At 39.8% G+C, this 13,516-nt stretch overlaps 1 protein-coding gene across 10 annotated transcripts in view; it reads right to left on the bottom strand.

The window, feature by feature from the left end:
* Window positions 1-13,516, bottom strand: part of MYLK (myosin light chain kinase) — a 226,987-nt gene that overhangs the window by 182,447 nt on the left and 31,024 nt on the right. For 2 of the 10 annotated variants that reach the window (XM_068949086.1, XM_068949084.1), the window contains exon 3: window positions 3,205-3,252. The exons of the other annotated variants lie outside the window; for them this stretch is intronic. The gene's annotated coding sequence lies outside the window, so the exon portion shown is untranslated. The remainder of the gene's footprint in view (window positions 1-3,204; window positions 3,253-13,516) is intronic. 10 annotated transcript variants of the gene reach the window in all.

Genomic DNA, 13,516 nt, shown 5'->3' on the forward strand with positions numbered 1-13,516 from the left:
CTAGCTAATGCCAATCTTCATCCCCAAGAACTTTGCACAGCCCTGCACGTACATAAAGCTCTCCATGAACTTGGTCAGACTACTTACAGGAAGAATATTAAGTATGCACATGCCTTTCTAAGACCAGCCTAGACAGAAGGAAAAATGAAGCAAAAACCATGGAACAAAGATACAAAATCTGGGTACAATCTTCAATCTGAAGAGACATGGTCCTGTAAAGTACTAACATGCAAGATTACTGGCATCTGACAGGACTGAATCCTTTACAATATTTTTGCGTTTGAGTTAAGCAAACATTGAGGAAAGCAAAGGCTTTAATCAAAATGCTGACTAATAATGAACTTGTATGTCACAAAAAACATCACTAACACACACTGGAGGCACTACTGGCAGGTTTAAAGCTCAGGAGTAGATAAGTCTAAGCATGTGAGCACATCTGCTCCAAGCTACTTAGTTCTTTCACAGGGTGAAACTCTTTTTACAATGGTTACAAGTAAATAAAATAAATAATCAGACAAACCTTGCTAGCTGAAATGTTATAAAAAATCTTCCCGGCTTCTTAGGCAGAAAGAGATCTGTTAACTTAAATTCTCGAACCCAGAGAGCTTAAGGAAACCTGCACTTGCCTATTATTTAGGTTTACCTCGTCTCTTTCCTATTTCCTCTTTTGCCTTCACTGGTCAGTTTATAGGTTATTTTCTACATAGAAGCAGGTTTCCTAGCAACAGAGACGACCATAATTTTGGCCATATGTTTACCATTATACCAGAAGCTCAGAAACCAAAAATTATTTAACCAGCTGAAGAGTCTAGTGTTTTCAAAATATTTCGCAGGCAAATTTTTTCATCAATAAAGAAAACACATAACACATATATGCATATGTAATATTCCAGAGCAATGTACTCAAAAGACTGGACCTTTCTTTAAGGGAATTCGACTAAGAAATTTTAAATGCAAGATAGATTTACAGCTGCAAACTGTTCCCAGGGTGGGCAATCTTCCTATTAATGCATCTCCTACAGTTACCTGCTTCCTGTAGTGCGATTTTTTGTTCTAACCACATTTAGAAGAGAATTAGCCATGGCATAGCAGCTCCTCTTAAGCTAAGCCAAGTGCAGTAGCAATAGGCAATAGCATATACACGTAGTAAACAGCCTTTGCCTTTCAAGTATTAGAAAGGGCTCAAGCTGAGAAATGAACTTCTGCAATGCATTCAATTTAGACAGTCTTAAAGCCAAATTTTAATTTAATTGTTGTGATTTATTTCCTAGAGGTCACTAGAACAAACCCATAAGGAAAAGCAGAACATGTGAATGTCCGTTTCACTGTTTTAAAAGGAAAACAATCAAGATCAGTTTTACACTATTCATTCCCCCGTCTCCAGAAAAAAAAAAAAAAAAAAGCAGTTTAACTGCCAGGCTCAGCACAACTTTCTAAACTGGAATGAATCCACTAGACATCTGACATCCTAGTTACACCTGCATATCAACTGCTTGACAGCAAAGTAAATGTTAAATTTCTTTCACTGGAAAAAGGAAAAAACAATGTATCTAGTGATACTCCTCAAAAATACACAGGTGAGTTTTATGCCAATAAAGCTACCAGACTTACATTCTGGAGATTCGTGTATTTTATTTATTGAAGAGGCTTGATAACTTGAGCATCACACTCTGTCCTCATGCAGCCTTTTGGTAGCTGACAAGAACACCACCGATGGCACCTCACTGTGGTTAAGCTGGGGTCACTCACAGCTGCCAGCAGCTACAACAGACCTCTAACACCTTTGCATACATGACCGGCAAAACTGAGACAGCAACAGTTCCTAAATGGCGCTAACCCCTGAGCGCTGGAATCAGCTTCATATAGGAAAAGGACCAAAGACATTTTAGTCAGTAGCAAAATTCATCGACTTCAACCCGGCCACATAGCGACCCTGTATCTAGTAGTTGCGTCTGTTGCCTGTTCGTCTCTCTCTCAAAAACAATTTTTTTTATGCTACGCTTCTTTTGGGCATGATTGAACACAAACAGCAACAGCGTAACAGCAGCAGCCTTCTGGGTGATTATTTTCATTCTGTTTTTTCACTTGCTCTAATTAAGCTTCAGGTTACACACAAGAAGTTCAGTTCTTAATACTCACTCATCAGCTCTCCTAGAATTACAGTCTGAGAGTCTGCACTTGAAAACAAAACAAAAGCCCCCATCTCTCCCCCTTTTTTCAGAATAATACACCCACATTAATAGTGTCATACTGAAGAACTTCCACTTGGTTCAGAGAATGCATTCTGTAGGAACAGCATCAGTCCCAGCTCCATCTCAGGTTTACTAATGTGCCACCAACTGCGAAACAGGGGAGGCCAAGACAGAACGACTGGAACAAGCTCTTTGGCCGTTCATTTCTCCAGTGTAGCATAAGCGACCTCAGTTGCTAGCCTGGTGCTGATTCTGACATCCCTGCCGAAAAACGGGCTGGAAACTTCTTTCAGCGCCAATTCCTCCTCTGCCATTCATTTTTGTGCAATGGCTTTTATTTTGTTTCCAGCATGCAATAAGCCACAGCTAGTAATTTCACTTGAACAGAGCTTGATGCAGTTCCTAGGTCCACTGCAAGCTTCCAGCATGCCTTGGGCAAGTCAGAATCACTCTGTGCTTCCCTTCTATACAACACAGAGAAAATATCCTCTTCCTCTCTTAATGAACCTTAATCAGGGGTTATGCATCCAAGACATTAGATAAGTGACAGATTTGCATATCCCACTGGATCCCTGCATTTCAGGAATAAAGAAAAATCAGGTAAGCCACTGTTGAGACCTCTGCGCCAATGCACCTCCTTCCTTAAACCAATGTGAAGCTACTGCCCGAGTAAGAGAGTTGTTCTTGACACATTATACATTTCTACTAGGTACAGATAGAAAAGGAGATATGTTAACACCGAACCATGGAGCTTCTTCAGAATACCAACAGGAGCTATCTTAATTTGTATCCAATCAGTACAGCTGCTAATTTATTTCACACTGAAAAGGAAGATTTGTCACTGAAACACAAACTTGAGTTTGTAAAACCATAAATAAACTAGGATTTTCCAGCTCTTGAAGGACCAAAATGTCTACAGCTGTCTCTCTATGGGAATCATTAAGAGATTGCATCTGTACTGGAAGTACTACAGCATAGCATTGATAGGCAGAGAGAAGAGATTAGGCATTACCTGCGTATCTCTGCTTATGACCAGCTCTTGTCAGCTTCTGACTTCTCACTATTGCCAAAATGTAGAAAAAAAAAAAACAATATCAAATAAAAACCTGATGGCTTTAAATGCTGGAAAAGTACACTCACTTCTCTGGAATGACCTTCTAATCCAAATTAAAAAAAAAGAAAAATCACAAAATCACATCTTCTGCTCTTGCAAATTTTGAGTCCTCCAGTTATATTCATATTCTCTCTTTATGCCTGCAATGACATCACCCAGCAATACCAAAAAAAGGAAATTCATTGCAAGCTTAATGCACAGTCCTTTAAGGGACTGAAGATCCAAACTATACTGAATTAATGAATTTATGAAAAGGGGGATTCTGCCTTCATGAGTTTTATACAGACGTTATTTAGAGGTCCAAAGAGGAAACATATGAGCACTGGAAAAAGCAGTAATTGAAAATTCAATCATTGACATTCCTTTACAGAAGAGAGCTGTACCAGATTAAACTTTGATCTTATAATAAAGAAAAACCTCAGACCTTTCAGTAGTCTAAAAAGCCGATGAGACTATAATTTGAAAAGATGTTTTTAGTCTACAATCCTCATGTTTAATGCTCCAAACAATTCGTTTCTTCTCCTTTTATAGGCTACATAATATAATCTTGTTTATCTGAAATTCTTTGGGGATACTGGAATCCACTTGAGAAGCAGACATCCATGACAGTGGACTGGAAGGATTACAATGATTTGCGTCAGCTTTTTGAAGAGGTATGGGTTCCTTTAACATAGCCTCTTTAAGGGAGCTAATATTCTTTTTACTGCACTCTAGGAATCGTTACCAGGAAAAAAAAAAAAAAAAGACTGCAGAGTCCAATCACATAAAACATACCTAACTTTCCTTTAATCAGGATTTAAGTTAATCAGAGCTGGGTCATGTCTGGCAAAAATATATGCCGCTCCCTGTAAAGAAACAAATCTGCACCACTCCCAGTCCCCAAGAGATTTTCAGCAACTAGAAAATTAATCCCTTCTACACTCACCTCCCCAAAGAAATATTTAATTTCTTCACCGAATAAGAGCTGTGCGATGAAATATGGTTTTCACTTTAACAGCAAGCCTGCGCATAGGAGAACCTCTCCTCCCTTCCCGCTGTGTCAGTTCCAAGACACCCGAAGCAGACGGCTCCCTGCCACATCGCAGACAACGTGGCATCGCCAAGGCTGAACGCCCCAGGACTTCAGCCATTCTCTTTGCCCCTAACTCACCCCAAATCTAGGGTGATTTGGGGGCCTTTCTGGTTAATAAGCTGGGTCTCAGAAGTACCTAGTTGCCCAGGCTTACTCTAGTACTAGTACCTTCGCAACCCAGGTACTTCTGAAGAACGCAGACCGTGCCCCATCCAGAGCTAACAGGTACAGAGGAAAGAGTCACAATCCAGCTTCCTCTTTTCCTTTGTATTGGCTAACTAAGGTTAAAGGCAAAAACAGCTATGATCCCTATTTTTCTGCAAAGTTCTAGGTGAGAAAACACAAACACAAATAAGACTATTTGTCTGAAATGCAGAAAATAAGCACCTTGGCCAGAAACAGACTATCCTCTATAGGTTACTGAGGAAATTGCAAATACAGAAAATAAAAAAGGGTTGGACAACAGATTTGTACATAAAAAAAAGACTACATTCATTGCTGTCTTCAGTCAGGGCCGGTGGTATTCACGTTACGATACCAAAGGGAACAACATGCACCCTAAGATGCATCTAGCAGCGCTTCAAGTATGGGCATCCAGCTTCTAAATTGGGACTCAGCAAAACTTTCAGCGTCACTACTTGAACGCTTGGCCTTTGTGACCACAGATGAAGCAGAAACCCTCAGTTTAAAACACAGTTAAAGACAAGAAGAGAAAAGGTATGAAAACATTTATTGACCTATCTTGCTAAGGATGATGCCATACGTGTATGACTAAAATCACAGTTGTGTACGCAGTCAGCAAGAGAATATGTTACTGATTGATACATAGGAAGCTACTTTTAATAGGAAACTACTTTTAAAGCTAGTGCTATTTATTAGAAATAGAAGACTGCCTACAAAAAAATTGAAATAATCAGCCTAGTCTTTGCTAACTCCCAGTACAACTGTCTTGAGAAAACATGGAATACAGCAAAAATTCTCTTATCTTTTTCTGATAAGAAACATGTTGGGGTTTTCCAGTCCTGTGTGCTGGCTCAGGCAAGACAGGCTTACACTTACTTCTTGGTGGGAATTACCCAGCTACTAAAATGGGAACCCAGTGAGAAATCTATTCCTTCTGAATTGACATCTAAAAAGTGCCTACAGACATCTCTGATGCTCCAAAAAGCAGCATACCACAACAAACTAAGAAATTTTCACCATTGCAGGAGGAAAGAAATTAAAAAAAGAAAAAAGTTGAATTGCCTAAAATAGAATTGACTAAAATTTGCAAGAGAGCACACATACCACCATATTTGTTAGACTCCTTGAGTAGGCTCTTAAAAATAACCCTGAAAATGATCCTAAATGAGGACCCACTTAATGACTATTCTGTGACAGAAGAATCCTCTTAAAAGGGATTCTGGCATCTGTATTACGTGGAACTTCTCCAATACAGAGACGATGCTGCAGAACCTAGCAGTTTTCTAACTTTCACAAAGAAAGGATCAGTATTCATATGGATGTTGAAAGCATTAGCATGCAGCTCTGGACTTCATTTTTCAGAACAGTCATTTGTACAAAATAATCTGTAAAAGCCAGCCTGCCCACTGTTGTTTCGGTAGAGATACTGCATGCTCTATAATCCCTTCTAGGGCAGATTTCCAAAAGACATTTAAAAAGTCTGTGAAAAGAGGGAGATGTAGAGACTGAGAGCATACAGAGAAAAGCATTTGCCACTTCTGTGAAGTAGATCCCTCTCCTAGAACGGCCAAGAAAACAGACAGCATCCTTCTCCCATGCACACTGGTAACTACCATTTATAAAATGTAAGCCTAAATTCTTCATTGCACCACAATCATTAGACTACTTAATTTCTATGGGCTTAAAAGAGACCAGGGCCATTTCCAACCAAAATAAGTAAGATAAAAAGTTTATAGCTTTCACACAGTATGATTTGTGTATCTTGGAATAAATGCAGTCTCATGAAACAAGGTTTTCTGAAAAAAAAGAAACTGTTTACATGAGAAGAACTAGCATGGGCCAATTTTTCCACTCAGTGGTGGAAATACTCTCCCATTATTCTCTCGAAAATTTTTCTTAATAAGACCTGATTGCTTTTCAGGTTTTTCTCTCTTACACTCAGATCAATACATTCTAATTAGATCTTATATAGGCTCATCTTTAAATGAAAGCTGCCACTGTATCAATAAAGATTTCAAATGACTCCTAGAGAAGCTGTCCTCCCTGTGCTGTAGCATACATGTTTTCATTATCAGTAATTGACTCCTCAGATAAAGTGATTTTTTTTTCCTTTTTTGCTTCAATGCATATGCAGCAAATGCAATGTTATTGCATTACATATGCAATAACACCCAGCAACTCTTAGCCTCTCTCTTCAGCCAAATTACGGAGAGCAAAAAAACAAACAAACAAACAAACAAAACAGATCACCTCTATTAAGCTCGAGTTTTCCCTAAGCTCCTCAGCTTCACACACACACAAGCTTTCCTTGCATATACTGACACAAATCCCATACTTAAGCATACTCTGGGCAGACATGCACACTTTTGCAGCCTCACCCCTAGAATTTTGGCCAAACTGACTTCTTTAAAGCCATAGAAGTGGGATTAGAGCTCAGAAGTCTGTCCTAGTCCTGCGCTCCAAATCTGACTGCATATTCCAGTTTTTCCCTAGCTCACCTGTGCTAACTTCAGAGGACAAACAGATGGAGATTATAGCCTTCATCTGGCCTCTGCAGTCCTTCAACATGATTTAAGGGAAGACAGCCAGCTGTAAATTAACCCAGGAGCTAAATCAGTATGATAAAAATAGAGAAACTAACTACCAGAGTCACACAGGCTCTAAAAAGGCTTTCCCCGGTACCATTTATGAGGATGGTTTTTGACAGATATCTTCCCACCAAAAATAAGACAATAGCAACTAGCTTCTTAATAGGTCTTCAGATAGACTATAAACTGGACCATAAATTGAACATTTGAACTGAATTCAAACTGACAACTTAGAAGTCTTATGGAGTTCAAAGTCAGAAGAGATTATTCCAATCATCTTGTTTGAGCTTGGTGGGATGCAGCCCAAAGCAATCACGCAAGAATTTCTCCATTTATTTATAAGCCTCTGGAGAAGGCATCCAGTTGCCCTGCTATATCCTGAAAGTCAGAATTTTATTTATTTTTTAGATGGTTAAACCTATTGGCACGTCACTTTTAATCGGAATTAAACCTTCCTTCAGCTTCCAACCTCTGGATCTAGTTCTACCTCATTCTACCGCCTATCCAGGTAGGTACTATCACAACCAGCTAGGGTCACCTTTTATCATTTCAAGAAGTTAAACAGACTGAGCTTCTTTAATCTCTGGCTTCAAGGCATTTTTTCCAGACAATAAATTGTTCTTTTATTTCTTTCCTGAAAACTTTCCAATTTCAGCCTCCTTCATGAAGGGTGGCCACTAGAATTGGATACGGTAACTGTATAATGGTCTCAGTGGTGTTACAGAAGAGCAACACCCCTCCTGTCTCCTCCTCCTTGATGCATCTTCCCTCCTCTGCATCTCAGTAAGGACTTGATCACACCTCTTGCCTACAGCATCACTGCGAGAGTCCTTATTTCCTTGTTTATTCGGCACTACCCCCAAAACCTTTCCAAAACTGCTGTTTTCTCAAGTGTAACATCCCACTCTCACTCTGTTCCCACATACACATTCTTACAAATAACCATATTAACAAGCATAAGCCTGCCTTGCAACAAGATCCAGATTAGCACATACAATACCCCCTCAACATTAATGGTTTAAAAGCAAACAGAAAACCCCACTAAGGACTGCATGGTGTCAGCAAGTCCCTACAATTAAACCAGTCAACTAGAACCAGCGTATAGTATCTACGGTTAAGGTGCTTCTAATATGAGGAAATTTCACAGAAGTTTTCAGTAGAAGCAAAGGCCAGCAGACACAAAATGTTTTTGTATGTGTGGTGTAGAAATACTAGTTTGAAACACGGTGTAGATTAAAATAAACATTGAATTAAATCCATTCTTCCTCTGATTCATGGAAACTAATACTGGGTTTTTACTGATGTATTAATAAATGAGCAAAATTCAGCTCTGATGCAAATGATGCCAGTGATACAGATCTATTTGGAGCATTTAGCCTGCTAATCACATTAGTGAAGGTCCAGCTGATAGAAAAAACATCCCTAGAGATGTCACTATCCCTTCCAGGAACACTAACAGCCAATGAATGATTTAGGGGTTTTCCATACATACTATTTATACAAATCTTCCATTGCTTCATGCTAACGAGAGTCACACAGGTAGCAAGTATCACAAAATGGGAAAGAAAATTTCAACAGGAAAAAAAAGAGCAATGGTTTTGCTAAAGCTGTTTTCTACTGAAAAAGCTCATAAATGGAAACTTATTTGGCATCTTTGCTGGAGCTGAATTGGCAGAGTAAGATGGAAAGCAGCTCTGCATCTCATTACTGCCTGCGCTATCACTAGCTGGAAACTCTGGAAAAATAGGCCCCTTTCTGTTTAGATACAACTGTGCTGTTGCTGTACAGAGTGTCTGGTTTTCTCTTTCCTTCTCCTCAGTACAGATAACATCTGCACAGAACAACTCTTTGTCTTATTAAAGTTTCAGCTTTTGCTGCTCATTTTCCACCTGACATTTATTTGCGACGTTGCAGGCATTTCCTAAGTAAACAACTGCAACGTCAGCAAGAGACAGTGATTAAATGCCACCACACAAACACATACAATCAAACGTTGCAAACTTTATTTCATTTTAATTTGGGGCAGTATGCATTTATATTAGTTAATTAAATGCAGATAAATTTAAATTTCCAAAAGAGGACTGCAAATTGGTACACAGAGATAGCAGTATCAAAAGCTACCCAATCTTCCAACTAACTAAATCACAGGATTTCGATGTCAGATGGGTAGCAAGTGTTGTGAAAAAGCAAAAAGCTTAAGAAGCAGAAACCCTGCTTTCATATCAGGGCTCCTTAGCAATAAAGAATGATGTGAAAACAAATCAAAACGCTTCATAATACATGCTTGACTGCAGTAGGAGAACTACTTCTAAACACCTGTGTTGTTGAAGGAGGCTCCTTTAATAGACAGGGAAATGCATTCTTACCTCTTGGGTAAACCTAATCAGGGCAGAAGTGTCCTATAGATGTATCAGGCCAGTTCCATAGCAACATGAGCATGGTAATTCACTGGACTAATCATCACTCCGGAGATTCAAGTTAACATTTCCAGAGGATCTAAATGTTTCTTCAGGTAAGGTGTACCAACAGAGCAAGAAAAACTGTGGACCATCAATATCTTCCCCTGCTTTTCCAGTTTAGCAAATGCAGTTTCCATCTAGGAGCAACAGAAATCTGAATTCCATCAGTGTTCAGACCCTGACACTGGAAAAGCAGCATGATCTAGCAGAGCGAACAATGAAATAGGAATTTGAACATCTGCTGCTATTTCTGGACAAAGCCATTGCATTTTTCTATCTCTTCTCCTTATCTTTTGCTTGTGTAGTGAGATTCAGCGCAAAAACGCTGTGTGCTTGCACAGAGGCTAGCACAATGGTGTCACAAGAAGCAGTCTTTTTTCAGCGCAACAGAAAAATACTACTGCTTTTGTTTCCAGGTTCTCATAGTGGGCTAGGGTTCCATCTCACACTTTAAAATGCCTGGAAAATGGAATACTATATCCACATTAACACAGTGAGAAAATAAAAGCTTAAGTCATCCATATAGTACAAAGAATCACAGTCCGTTTGCACATCCAGTCCTTAGCTACTCATTTCACAGCTAATACTGGAAGTTATTCCTCCCCCGCCCCAATCCTCTTCTCTCACTAATAAATTGACTGATTTCTCTTAAAGCCACATACCCTCAAAGGGCACATTTGTTACAATTGTGCCATATGTGTTCAGAGAAAACTATCCGCAGTCAGACTGGGCTCCTTAGACACAGTGAGATCAAACAGCTCACAAAATCCTTTGATGGAAATTTAATTCTTTAAAAATATGCATGAGGTAATTGAAAACACATTTTATGATATTTCAGATTATAAACAGTAGATCTCTGGCTGGGTTGAACAAATAGCATTAAGCCTTTTTCTTCCTTCTGAAAAGCCACAGTGCTTGGCAGCATGAGGCACTGATGCATTTTCTGTACCAGCTCAGGCAAACCAGCGTTTATAATGAAGTGTTTGTTTTAGGATGCAAAGAGCATTCCAGCAGAAAATAGTATTTGATAACTATTTGTAAGTATCACTTATTGTTCACTCAAAGTCATTCTGTAATATTAGCACGTTCCTCCAAGACTCAAGCACAACGCACAGGTTTATTATATCTGTCTCCCCGCCTCCCCTTGCCCTTGAACAAAGCTCCAGAAAAAAAGCAACCTCCAGTCTAAGCATCAATCCTATGCACCCTGGGAAGTGGGGACATTAAAACTCTAAGTTAAAGGTTCAGAGCACAAAATCCAGTTCCAGCTTTGCTCACTTGATATTTACACCTCTTTCTCTGTGCCATTATGGGGCGGGGGGGATAAAAATAAAAAGAAACAAAGCCCTGTCCCTGCTTTACAACACCATTACAGAGGGAGGCATACCATGTTATCCATTAACTACCACTTACACCCTCCTCCCCCCAAAGATCTACCTGGTTCCATCACGAGTGCTTCACGCATTTGCTATATGGACAAGGACACTGAGCAGGTGATACCCACAAGCGGTCCAAGGCTTTAGCATTTCATACTGTCAAACTACTCTTAACTCTATTTCTGTTTGTGGAACAAGGTGGAACCTTGTTTGAGGTATTGGAGATCACATGCAAAAACTGGACAAACGAGGTCTCTTGGTATGGATTCCTCTAGAAAGACAAGACATTAATGGGGTGAGAAGGGGTGGATGAGGACTGTTCTGGCAAAACCATTTAACAAAATTGTTCCTTTTCTTCCATGTGGAGTATTTCATGGGAAAACAGACTAACCTGAAGGCCTTTCCTTTCAAAGCAAGGAGGTGCAAAAATCAGCTTCCGCTTACGCCAAAGTAGTAAGAATCCAGGAGTCTGCAGGTATGTGGAGAGACACCGCTTCAGGCTCTGCCTGACGCACTCTCCTGCTACGAACTGCAGTCTTCCACTTCTTGGGGAAGGGCCTTGATGTGTTTAAAAGGTCTTTTCATAGTAAGATTATATAAGTCTATGTCTCTTCTTTTGCCTGTCCTTGAGGGGAAAAGAGAGGTGGGAACCCAGAACTACCTAGGGTTCATCCTGGGGCAGAGAAGCAGAAAAATCCACGTGCTCAATGCAAAGAGTTGAGCCTGACTAAGCTCATATTGCACTCACTATCTGTTCCATTTTTGACAGACTCTAGATATACTCCAGTGCCTACAATTCTCAAACTAGAAACTAACCTACATCAGTCCTAGAAAGGAAATTGATATGATCCTTATTTTCACAGAAGTGATGTTTCTCTTCACCTTCTTCCAGATCAAAGGCCCATGAAAGGAAGGAAGTTCTACTCCTGAACTGGAGCAACACAGATGAAAAAAGGTTTAAAAAGCAGGCCAAGTCCAAGGTAGCCTTTAACTAGAGTAAGGGATCGCGTTATTTGCTTCAGCTTCCTCCCTGCTTCAGCAGAGAAACATTTGGTGAACCAGCACTAACCCACCCACTCTGCTTCCTCTTCTGCCTACTTATGTTGACAGAAGTCTTTCCAGTTATGTATTGGTTAAGGAGAAGCTCTAACTTTATGGGAAATGGCTCCCCCCAACCTCAGAAGAATCAATCCATGTTTCAGCTAAGGCTTCCTGATTTGCTTTTTTCAGTAAAACATATGCAATGATTAAAAAATCTATGAATTTAAAATGGTCGGGTTGCAACCACTCTTCAAACCGATGCTGTTGTTTTCCCTGGGTCACTGAAAGAACGTGCTCTCTTTTGTGCCTCGGAAGCAAGAAAGTTAATGTGCCAAATCTAAAGCTCCACACTACCATAAACTTATATTATTTAAGGGATTCTTCATCATAATGAAAACTTAAAGTATTGGAAAATAAAATAATCAGAGTACAGTGCCATCTCACAATAAATCAAGCTTTAAAGTAAGAGCACTCTGAAATATTGGAGAAGTTACAATACATCTTTTACAAGACATCTGCACCTAGGTATAACCTGGCAAACCAGTAGCAAGGCAAAACTGAATAGGCTAGGCTTCTTATTGTTCTGAAAGAGTTTTTCCTGGGTGAAGTGAAAGTAGAGGAAAATGAAGTCTTTCCCTCTCACTGCTAAAGATAGAACAATGCAAATCCCAGGGCAGCATTCACTTGTTAAACAGTTTCTGCTGGTTCTATTTTAAAGCTGTAAAGACTTTGAAGTGGAGTTGTAAACTCAACTGATTTCAAACAAAAGGCTAATGTAATCCACTTTCAGCACCAGTGCCAGGCTGGCAGGGAATACATCCTTCCCAGTAATCAAAATTACTTATTAGGGTTTAAAGCAATTCATTTCAGTGTTTGCAAGTCACTTAAGAAGTCGGGGTAGGAATGATCTTGGCTGAATTCAGCCACAGGGAAAACAAAGCCAATCTCTGGACCTATTTTACTGGGGAGACAGTAAGGCTTCCAGGACACATTGGCATTAATATCTGACACATTCATGTGCCCTTTTTGTCCAAATAGCTTCCCAGGTATTGTAGTGTTGTATGTGAATTGTCACACCCAGCCCTGGACTGCAGCCATCTCTGAGACAGGATGGACAGTTTTAGCAACGCAGAGTCAGCAGGACCAATAGGGTAGCAGAAGACACCACATCAGCTTAGAGGCCTGGGCAGCCACCAGTTTCAGACACTGGAAAAATGAGTGGAGAGTTTGGGAAATACTGCACACCTCAAAAATATTTCACAGCACTTACAAGTAATGAAATAGAACCAGCTTAGGACTTTATGGCAGCAAGATCAGAAGTCCCCAAGAATAGTCAATCGGAAAAAGATCAAGAAGGGATCAATCCGAAGACTATAGGAGAGACAGAACGGCTCTTGTGAAGGGGTTTACCAATTAAAAAGAGTCTAAGAAAAAAGGAACAAGTGGAACATAGAACAGGTCAAAGAGTTAAACCTTTCCAATAAATTTCAC

The sequence above is a fragment of the Struthio camelus genome, chromosome 6, assembly GCF_040807025.1.
Source record: "Struthio camelus isolate bStrCam1 chromosome 6, bStrCam1.hap1, whole genome shotgun sequence".
Lineage (NCBI taxonomy): Eukaryota > Metazoa > Chordata > Aves > Struthioniformes > Struthionidae > Struthio > Struthio camelus.